General features: G+C 44.3%; 1 long non-coding RNA gene across 1 annotated transcript; it reads left to right on the top strand.

Annotated features, from left to right (window-relative positions):
* Positions 1 to 4,835: 4,835 nt before the first annotated feature.
* On the top strand, positions 4,836 to 9,030 carry LOC146210108 (uncharacterized). Its single transcript, XR_014708279.1, has 3 exons — positions 4,836 to 5,004; positions 5,427 to 5,491; positions 6,866 to 9,030. It is a non-coding gene; the product is annotated as an uncharacterized LOC146210108 (long non-coding RNA).
* The last annotated feature ends 2,527 nt before the right edge of the window (positions 9,031 to 11,557 follow it).

Genomic DNA, 11,557 nt, shown 5'->3' with positions numbered 1-11,557 from the left:
AATGCTGCCTTCTACACTTCATAATTGAAGATCGTTTAACTAAGAGATTTATACTGTTTTGTAAGATTCAAAGGTGGACTTCACCACTTCGATGCATTCAAGTATTGCCACTAGTTCGAAGTTCACATCAATGAACAGTACATTTCTGCTTTCTATCTTGTGCATATTCTTTTTGATCCTGCGCCTGTGCCGATAAATTTCTGGGTACTGGCCAGTAACGCCTTCAGGGAAGATAGGTGGCACTTTAAGTATAGCCTTTTTCCCCTTCAAATTCATTACTTTATGGCCCTCTGTGGCTGCTCAAATTATTGCTTGAGCTATCTTAGTTTCAACACACTGGCGATAGGCCCTGTATGACTTTCCAACACTTTTGAAAACACATTTAGTGACTGGCACCTAAGTGGCATCACTTCCATAAGAGTTCCAAGTGTGCTTTTGTCTGTCGTAGGCATGACAGGCTAGATGGTGAAGCACCTGCTTGTATTCACAGCAGAATCGCTAGGAACAAACTGTGTAGTTCGTTGCAGCTGGACAAGTTTCCAATGGCTCGTAGTCATCATCATTGGCCAGACTATACCAACTGCAGGGTGAAGGCCTCTCCCATACTCCTCTACCTGTGCTAGCTGCATCCACTTTACTCCTGCAAACTTTTTTAGCCTCATCCGCTCACCTAACTTTCTGCTGTCCCCTGCGACGATTTGCTTCCCTTGGAATCGTTTATTACCCTAAGCGAACATCGGTTGTCCTCTCTACGCATTACATGCCCTGCCCATGCCCATTTCATCTTCTTGATTTCCACTAGAATGTAATTAACTCAAGTTATTTCTCTAACTCACTTTATGTGCTTCCTATTTTTTAACGTTACACCTACCATTTTTCATTCCATAGTCATCTGCGTTGTCCTCAACTTAAATAGAACCCTTTTCGTTAGCCTCCACGTTTCAGCTCCATAGGCGAGTAAGTGTAAGATGCAACTGCTGTATACCTTCCTCTTGAGCAATACCGGTAAGATACTAGTCATAATCTGAGAATACTTACCAAATGCACTCCATCCCAATCTTATTCTTCTAGTTATTTCCCTTTCATGATCTAGATCTGCGGTTACTACCTGTCCTAAGTAAGCATATTCGCCTACCACTTCCAGTGCCTCGCTACCTCGTAGTAGTTTGGTGCGCCTGCTTCACTCACTGATCTCATTTCCCTCACCACAGGCGATTCAAAAGGCTGGGAGTAGGTGCTATATCAAGTGCACAGAACATTTTCCGTAACGAATTCCTCAAATTTGCTTATAAGCAAACATTATGCTGCATACTTTTCTAGTATATTAAAATTTTATACGTATTAGGCTCGGGTGAGATGCATTACACCTCTGCTACCGGTGTGGTGCCATCGTTTTGACTACACTAGCCACATACCCTGTATACAGAACTCATAACAGACCATTGCCCAGCTGCGCTTCTCATAGTCGCTTAACTTAATCGTCTCGGATTGCGGTTCTTGCTGTCAATACCAGTAATGGCCCACTGTGCGGCAAAACCGTGCTCCACTAAATTTAATGTCAGAACATTGATGCAGTCGAGTTGGAGCAATTTTGGAGCAGGGAAAGCAGGCTGGAGCAGAATGAAGCAAATGGAGCAGCACTTCCACCCCTGCATTTAGGATGAATGCAAAGAAAGGAATACTGCAATCAAATTCTAAGTTCTTTCTAAGTTCAAAAGGCAAGCCACCATGTCAGTGTTATCACTCAGTATCCTAATTTCTAAGTTCAATATCACAGGAAAGACAATTGTGCCAAGCTCAAGCTTAATACCGTTCAACATGATCCAGTTACATATATATATATATATTCCTGCCGAACATAATCACAGTTCCCATATTGTAAGGAATCTTTATCAACCATGCTTTTATTTATGTGTTTATTGATACCTCAGAGGTCCTAATGCGAGACTTTACAGAAGGAATGGGCTTGTGCACAGTGATAAATGGCAACAGGCTAGTGGTATACATGGCTATGATTAGACAGGTTCTTTGATGGCAGTATTGAAGCTTACAGGATCACTGATGAGGGATGATTCCAGTTGTGAACAGTGCTTACGAAGAATGACTCATGAAATGTAGCTGTGCGGGCATGCGGTGAAACGCCACTTTTACGATAACCTGTGCGAGGTGTTCTATACACAGGTTAGCCGAGACGACTGCCATGGGGTCTTGTATGAAAAGCTTGTGATAAAGGCAGGGGCGTGAAGTACAGTGACTAGAACAGAGACTGTAACAGATTTCATGGCAGAGATGCTGAAGGAGTATTCGAGGGAATGAAACTGGTGGCATGGTTTTGAACAGGCTCATAAGGTTCAGTAAAGTTACAGTAGTGTGGATCAACTATATGATTGGTATATTAAAATTGTGATCACACAAGGGTTTTGTAATCTAGTAATTTTACACAAGAAGGTGCCAGCCATGGGTAGGTTACGATAGAGGTATCCAACAGTTCTATTAAAGTAATTAGTTACATGGCTTACAAGGCAAGACAATGTTAAGCCATTAGTGAGGTGAACACCAAGGTACTTAAACAAATTCTTTGAAAAAGTAGTACTAGTGTTAATTTTGTAAGTAGGATGTGTTGTTTTGGCAGTGGTGAGAAGAAATCAACAGTCTAAAGCTTCTCAGGGACGGAGGCCACATAGCACATCACTATTGTATGCGAATTAGACATAGATATAAGGCAGAAGCGTCGGACGAGTTGGTTACAGAGCAGCGAAGTACACAGTCATCAACTAAAATGTGGATGGTAGAAGTTACTGAAGGGAGATCGTTAAGAGTAAGGGACAGTGCTTTGTGGAACACATAGCTGAAAGAAAACTTTGAAAAAGAGGACTGGGTATTAGCAGTAACAAACCGCGAGCGGTCGGTCAGAAAGCCTTGGATCAAACTAGTGGATAGAGGTTTGTTCAATTCAGGCAGCTTCAGCAGAATGCGGGCAACGTGAAAAATGCGTGCAGACAGGCGACGCAACTTGGAAAAAGCGGTAAAAGAAAATCGAGTACCGAACCTGCTGGATATTTTTTTAGAAGTTAATATTGGGATATATTAAGGGCGAAAGGCACCATTTCGGCTCCATCGTAGTGCCTATACCCTGTGCGATTCAGGGAACGTAGGAACGGGAGAATGCTAAATATTTTTTACACACTCTTGCACACTACGCGAACGTGCACACCTCGTGAATAACGCGAAATAGAAGTGTCCTTTCGCTAAGGCAGTTTTGGGAAAACTGCTCGCAGCTTCGAAAAGACCCGTTTTATCTGGAGTGCCCGGCATTGCAAAAGAAAGAGCACATAAACGCCCTTCCAGAATCAGCCAAGCGATCACATACGGTGATTACATAAACACCGCAACCTTCAAAACGAAAGCCAAGACCACCTACACGTTGAGAATATTCTTCTTCCATGGCAGCACAAACCAAATCACGATCCCCATACACAGGCCTTTTACATACGCTCTTGGTTTCTAGTATGCCACACTGTGCACCATTCATGCTTCAAAAATAAATCCAAGACGCCCTGTTTGTGAAGCAACACGCAAATATGATTTGTTGCAGAATGAACGGAGAGACCGACGGGGTCCGCAGGTAGGAGCACTCTCTCAACTTCCGTGGATGCACGAAGCTTCTACTGCGTCTATCGCCTCTGTCGTTACTAACGTAATCCATGAAGAAACTGCAAGATGAGCACTGAGGCACGAAATGTGCACGGAACAAAAATCGCGATTCACACGACCGCACATTCCAAACGTCGTTTACAAACACACGACACGTGATCTGCCTTGGGCTTTCCTGCAAAAACCCCAATCCGAAAATAATAAACAAAGCCAAGCCAATCCATGGGTTGCAATAACGGTTTGCTTATTTTCACCCGGTTGCACCAAGCTTCCAGCTTATTCCAACCGGGTCGCAGCAATGCCGGTCTGCAGTCATCGACTAGCTAGTTATTGCAGCTAGGATATGCTTATAATAGCGCCGGCGCCGCGGTGTTGCCGGCCGGCATCATATGCATTCGCCGGCGCATTAGTTTGGAGTGAGGAAATTAGGTCCTTTTTAGCCAATAAGAGCAGTCACCGAGCGCATTTCTGGTTAAAACAATTCATAATGAACTATTTCGCTTAGAAAAAAGACCGAATTATATCGGGACGCGTGGCAACGGGACGGACGACCGTTGCCGACAGCCTGCGCGCCTGAAAGACGTCGCACCGAGAAACGTGTTGCAAATATACGAAATGTGCAGAAGAGCGGAATCACACATGGTGTGCAGTTGTCACTGGAAAATTCGCCCGGCCGGCCTACGAACAGGTCACACTGCGTTGGCGAACCTCGATTGTTTTTGTCGCCGAAAGGTCTCACACAGATCTAGATAAAGGAAAAGCAATTAAACTGTGATTTCCCCGGCAATTCGTGTGGTGCGACAAGCTGGTTCAGAAACCTCTTCGCGGCTCGAAGCGTGCAGATGTTATTTGACGTCGCTGCCGTTTCCACGGTGTCCGCACTGCATGCAAGCTAGGCCTCGTGCCTCTCCGCCGACGGCCATCGGCTGGGCAGCTGCCGTTTGCTTGCGGCGCGCCGCCGACAGCTGAACGCTGAACCTTGGCTGAACTTGCAGAGAGCCGGCTCGGCTCCGTGAAATGCGCATGCGCGCCCAGGACCAAAGTGGAAAGGAGGATATGTTGCTCTTCTGGACGGATGTGACGTCAAATAGCTTTTAGTGCTTGCTTTTTCTAGAAGTAAGCCTCAAACCCAGATATTCACTGAGCCAAAAGGAAGTCTGGCGCGCTTTTCAGACGAGCATTTGCGCTTTGCGAGCCCTAGTCACCCTAGGTTGTCTTTCATGCGTCGGTCTGCTGCAGTTTGCGGGCCATCATCCCGGTAGATGCAAACTCGGTGAAATGCGGATTCAGTTCGTGGATTATAGCCTTAAATTCAAGGGCGCAGCCTTCGGTGCAGTCCTACTGACTGCGGTGAGTCGTACATACATTGTCGTCTTTCTGCCATCGCCTTCCTTGCAGCTTCTTTAACGAGTTTTTGCACGGCAGCGCAAGCATGCGTTATCCTTAATTATTGACGTGGCGTAATCGCGCTATCGCGCGACAGTCTCCGGGCGAAGGCGTGAGGAGACGACGAGACTGCGTAATGGCGTCCACGATCTCGTTTCATTGCGCTTGGAACAACTTCCATTCCTGCTGCTGTGCATTGATCGGTCGCCGGTTGCTGTTGTCTTCCGGATGCACTGGAGTATTGGGACATATGAGGCGACTAAAAGATAAAGTACAACTATTTCTGAGTTCGCTTATATTTTTTTGGGCAGTATAAGGCATTTTTACGTGCGCCAGCGTGAACGCGCTGGTTTTATAATCGGGAGGTTTTATTGCCTTCCTCGCAGCTTCAACCGATGGAGCAGCTCGGCCCATAGAAAATGTTGGGCTTCTTTCGGAAAACTGTTGGAAGGTAAGTGGCACTCATCTGTACAGACCATACGTGGTAGTGCTGCAATACATGAGTAATATCTGCGGACTGCTAAAAGGGGGGTTGCTGGCCAGCTGAGAGATGGTTTAAACGTAAGTTGGCCCTGTGCTCAAGAGGAAAGTGTACAACAGTTGCATCTTGCCTGTACTCACCTATGGGGCTGAAACGTGGAGGCTAACCAAGAGAGTTCTACTTAAGTTAAGGACAACCCAGAGGGCTATGGAACGAAAAATGGTAGGGGTAACATTAAGAGATAGAAAGCGTGCAGAGTGGGTCAGAGAAATAACTCAAGTTAATGACATTCTAGTGGAAATTAAGAAGAAGAAATGGACATGGGCAGGACATGTAGTGCGAAGAGAGGATAACCGATGGTCGCTGAGGGTAACAAACTGGATTCCAAGGGAAGGAAAGCGTAGCAGGGGGAGGCAGAAAGTTAGGTGGGCGGATGAGATTAAGAAGTTCGCAGGGGTCAAGTGGATGCAGCTAGCACAGAACCGGGTTAAGTGGAGAAATATGGGAGAGGCCTTCGCCCTGCAGTGGGTATAATCAGGCTGATGATGATGATGATGATGATGGCCCTGTGCGGAATGAGCCTCGAAGTGCAACAAGCCTACTGCACAGCATGAAATGGCTACAAAAGTATGGTTATATACATGACCGAATTCATGTGCTTATTTGCTCAGACCTTCCACTGTCAAGCACTCACTTATTTCGGTGTATACAGCAATGAGGGTGACTTCATTACTCCTCAGCTAGCATAGGTTCATGTCTGTGACAATATCTGTCCTTTTACTGCCGAAATAACTGCATTGGTGGAACTCACTGAGCTTGTTTATATAGATTTAACACTTTGGATGCATGTTGCTACCGCAGAGTTCCCTAATATATATATCTTTTGCCTGCTCCAACATAAATAGTTGGCAGTGCTTGGCTTCAAGCTGCTGCCTAGGCCATTGACAGCTTATTTGAAAACAGAGCAATGATTAATCTGAGCTGGCACGTTTTGTGGGAGAGTGAGGCACCATTGCTAGTACCTCATAAACCTGTCAAAGAACTTGGCAGTTGCTGCTATAAGCACTCTCCATTGCAGTTCCATGCAAGCCGCAGCATATTGGGCACTTACTGCACAAGTGATTTAACTTAGATTCTCTTTGTTGCTATTTCAGTGTTTTGTAAGTGTGCTAAATATTTGTATTTGTGCTAGCATTGACAGCCAGTCTCGTTACTACCTTTTTCCTTCTGCAGCAGGCACTCTCACTTGCTTTACTCAAACCAAATTCTACTGTGAGTGAGTTTGCTGAATTTATGCAAACTAAATGTAATTGCAACATTACTCTCGTTTATTTACATTTGCAGAGGCAAGGAATTCTTGGTGCCGACGAACGAGTTCTCACCGCCAGTTCGATTACACCGCCACCTCGGTAGTGCAGTGAGCTGCGACTGATGTGACCAAATGGATACTCTCACTGCTTCCACAGGTTTAGAGCGTGTTCCGAGTTAAGTTTAAAACACCTTGCTTGCAATGTATTTAATCTTGTTGTATATTGTCACCCTTGCATTTGCTGATATGCTATTATTTGAAAATTCTGGGTGGTTTGAAACACATGATTTGCAGTGGGGGGAGGTGGGAAGCACAAATGTGTCACTGCAATTTTTTGCCAGTCTAGCTTCTAGCCTTGCGAATTAAAGTAGCAGATTAATACCTGAACAGGCCTGACATTTATTGGAGAGTTTGTCATATAGAAGAAAACTTGATCCCTTGTGGAGGTAACACAGCTGTGGTTCTCCGAGAAAAAGCTATCCGTGTGTGATGGTGTCTAAAACATGGCAGGTAACTTGGCATGGAATCAGCCACTTCTTGTACGCTCTTGACAGCATCTATTGTACTATGTGCTAGGTGACATGCCTTCAGGGATAAGGGTAGATGGAGAATACCTCAGTAATCTGCAATTTGCTGATGACATTGCCCTGAAGCAGTCAGGATGACGGGCAGTAATGTGAGCAAGTTGTACGTCATGCTGGTCATGGAGGAAGTAAAAAAGCCTTAGAAGCAATGCAAAGGGGGAAATCGGCTGGTATGGGTGGGCAACTGCAGATCTTTGAAGAGTGGTAGGGAGATTGTGCTAAAAAAACTGCTTGCGTTGTGTGTGTAGTGCCTCACGACCTCAAGTGTATTGAAATCTTGGAAGGATCCTAACAGTACCATAATCTATAAGAAAGGGGCTGCCAAGCACTTGCAAACTTAAACTGATCGGGTTACTGTCCATTGCCTACAAGATAACAGAAATGGGAAAATCTTGGACTTTCTATCAGCTGAAGGAGCAGCTGGCTTTCGTAAGGGCTGCCATGTTTTTTAATGTGTCTGCCCTGCCGCTGTTGTGTGCTGGATTGTAGCCTACATCCACATCGGATAGGAGGCTGTGCAAACAAACTGCTCTTTACAGAAGGGACATAATTTGAACTGCCCATATCATACAATGCAGCAGCAGTAGTGAAAAGTGCTCCACAAGAAGTGACTTATTGTAGAATGGTTGCTTTATTGCGGTAGCGTAAAAGGCGTCACCCTTGAGAAAAATCACAACCATGCCTTTGGCAGGTGACATGGCCATGCACTGATTGGTTGTCTGGTTCTGCGATGTCACGAGGCCACATGATATGGCCGAACTGGCTGGAGCTCATATTGTGGAAAAGTGCAGAAGAGACAAAGGATCGAGAAAAGAGAGGACGACGCTATCTGGAGCTGCTAACTCAGGCAGCTTCTTTGAGGTGAGAGGGTGAGGTGGAATAGAACCCTCCGAGACCCTTGAATCTAGTATCAAACATGCTACTCCACATTCATACAGCTTGGTTAACACAGAGCTTTATACCCATGTTGGGTGGTCTTGGGCACAATGTAGTAGATTATGGTTGTATGCTGATGATTATGTGTGAGATAATACCGACACAAATTAAGGGATTAGGGCTTATACCTTTCAGGACCGCTTTAAGCCAATCGTTCATATATGAATGATGGTTCTCACACACTGGCAGACGTAAATTTTCGTGTTTGGAACATGTAGCCCCATTTAGGCAGATAGTATGACAAAAGTAATTATAGTAACTAGTTCACAGGAATGGAAAGGCACAGAATCTGTCACTTGTTTCTGTGGGCACCTGAACTGTGCCGTAAGGGAAGGGAGGAGGGAGTCAAAGTGGAAAGACAGAAATGGGTGCCATAGTGGAGGTCTATAGAGTAATTTTGACCACCTAGGGATCTTTAACGCATGCTGACATCACACAGCACACTGGTGCCACTTCGTTTGCATCGAAAGCAGCCGCCAGCGATTGGGTTCGGACATGGGTACTCTGGCACAGTAATCTAGCATCTTAACCACTGCACTACCGCAGTGGGGCTATTGTGACAACCATAGTTTCTGTTTGTGTGCAGCTTGTTTATTTTTTTTTTTTTTTGTTCTTTCTGGCACAGTGCGACATTTAAAAAATTATTCGAAATAAAGAGGTCTTTGGCGCCATTCACACGATTCTGCTGCTTCTACTATAGTTTTATTTTTATGAGAGCAGTAGCGAAGTCTCTTGAAGACAATTTTACTAGCTCTCAGTTCAGCTCAGATGATGAATTAGTCAAATGTCAGCCTCGAACTTCAGCTAGTGGCCAAGAAAAGCTTAGTTTCAATCTCTGATCACTCTTGGTCAGTTACACGTGCTCATTTTGTGTTCCCACTGTTCTGTTTCCATTCGCTGGGTTTCAGCAGCAATGAAAGCTTGGTACTGCTTGATATGGCTTCTCCAGAACTTCAAGTGTGGAACTTCTTCAAGCAAATCGAGTGGAGTTTGAACACCGAGCTCCTATTGCAGATTTTCAAATTTGATGGCAAACTCTCCCACCTTGTGGAAAACATATCACCAAATAATCCAGTCATAAATCCTGAAAGGTTTGGAAATGCCAATGCTATAAACTGTAAAATGAGTAGAGGAAGGCCGAGCTTAAAAATGGGTCTTTTCAGCAACTTAGCTATATTTCTGAGAGAACAGCACACCTTCAAAATGAACTTCAGAACGTAAATTATTACTTCCTTGGCAGTTGGGCTTCGCTGCATTTTGTTACCGTGATTTGGAGAATAGGTACATGAGACTCTCAACAACTGCTGCAGGAAATCAAGAATGACCACTGCTTCCGAACAGCACTACGAAAAAAAGAAATCTGCCGATAGGTGCACCATATATTTTCTAGTAATAAAAGAGGCAGTGTAGCATATTTTTAGTATTCTGAATTATTTTTCTTGCTGTCTTATTTTGATATTCATGCCCCCTTTTCTTTCACTTTTTGGATTTTTTTCTGCAAATTTCGGAGAAAAAAGTTTATGTTATGTACAAAGCCAAAACAAAAACATGGGCATTTATTTATTTGAGCATCTAAATACCTGCATTTTAGTATTATCTAATAGCAAGATTGTGTAAATATTTCATTTAATAAACAAATTACATGGCGCTGAAGGAGTTGAGGCAAAAAAAAAAAAAAAACTTCATTTGCAAGCTGTAGTTTAAGAAATGAACATTTTTCTGCCTTTTGTATATCCTCAAGATTTTATTACAATTTCTTGTTTTTATATTCATGTTTGACAATACTTTGTGAATATTTTACCCAGTGCTGAGAATCTATCTTATGTATTATGCTTATATTCATAATATTCACTTGTTTATAGGGCATTTAAATAGCTGTATTTTAATTGGCTCATGTGCGTCATGTACAGAAAGTGTGATCAGAAATTGTCATCAAGAAACGTCCTTCATACTGGAATTTGTGTGAAGAGCTCTGGCAGGTGCATGCTCTGTCTCTGCGATGCAGAGAGGAGGAAAGGAGGCATCCTGGCTGTGCAAACCGCCGCAGAGAGGTGACAAAGAGGGTAATGGCAACCCCATGCATACTCGGGCCACTTATGCGCTTATTCACAGGACCTCGAAGGATGGGCGTGCGGTACTCGATCTGTCATTTGACGCGCGTAACTATAAGGCTGCATTCCCTGCACCGTACCTATTAGTCACATATTCTAATTCTGGTGCCGGGTTGTGTTCGCCTTAGCGATCTTAGAGCTCTTAGGCACTTCCTACATTTTTTTTTTTTTTTTGTAAGTTGCACCAAAGTTCTTTAAAGACTTCATTTATAAAATAGCAAGGTGCATGTATGCGATCAAGGATCCACAAGGGAAGCTGCAGACGGGAGCTGTTGACGCTGCCATACTATACTCTTAAAGACAGATCTCAAGTGTCTCCTAAATTTTTATAACAAAACGAACATCCGCGCAGTGTTTGCTGGAGATGCTTACAACCCTGCTGTCCTGTCCGAAGACAGGGGTACACACATTACTGCCCGCCATATGCAAGGCCAGCCACAATTCAACATTCGTTACCAGAGTAACATGATTGCCTGGCTTTTTTGTGTGTTCACTTAGCATACTGTAGCATAGTCATAGTAGTGTGCACCTTTCCAATAAGTGGTCACGGGGTGTCACCATATTACCTGCTGGACTGCTTTGTGCATTTGGCGCTAGCACAGAGGAAGCAGAGCCGGTTTGCAGCAGTCCAGAGAGGAGGAGCGAACAATATGGTGGCACCAAGTAACACTTAATGAAAAGGTGTATATAGACTGCTTGTTCCTGCAAGATGCGAGTTAAACCGCTCTCATACGAACAGTTTCAATCCTCATTGAACTGGATCTACATTCAACTCATTGTAGATCGAGGTTGTCACACGGCAACTGTCAAGTGCAGTCGAGCTCGAGCCTGCTTGACTCAAGGTTGCTTCCTCAATCGCTCTCGAGATTTCAAGCACACTCAAAAGCGGTCATTGACACCCTCGTCATCAACGAGCTCTAAAACTTGAAATCGAATAAATGCAATGGAACTGCACATAACACATAAATGCATTAAAAGGCATGATAGAACATTGGTAGAACGGCTAATTTTATAATATTGACACCGTAGTCCACCGCCAGTGGAAGCTAAGGTGGCGTTCTCTTCGACTGCGTCAGCGTGGAAACTGTGGAGCGGA

Source organism: Amblyomma maculatum, chromosome 1 (assembly GCF_055883805.1).
Source record: "Amblyomma maculatum isolate TAMU_Amacu chromosome 1, ASM5588380v1, whole genome shotgun sequence".
Classification (NCBI taxonomy): domain Eukaryota; kingdom Metazoa; phylum Arthropoda; class Arachnida; order Ixodida; family Ixodidae; genus Amblyomma; species Amblyomma maculatum.
Note: the sequence above shows the minus strand (reverse complement) of the source record. Positions and strands in the feature narration are given on the sequence as shown.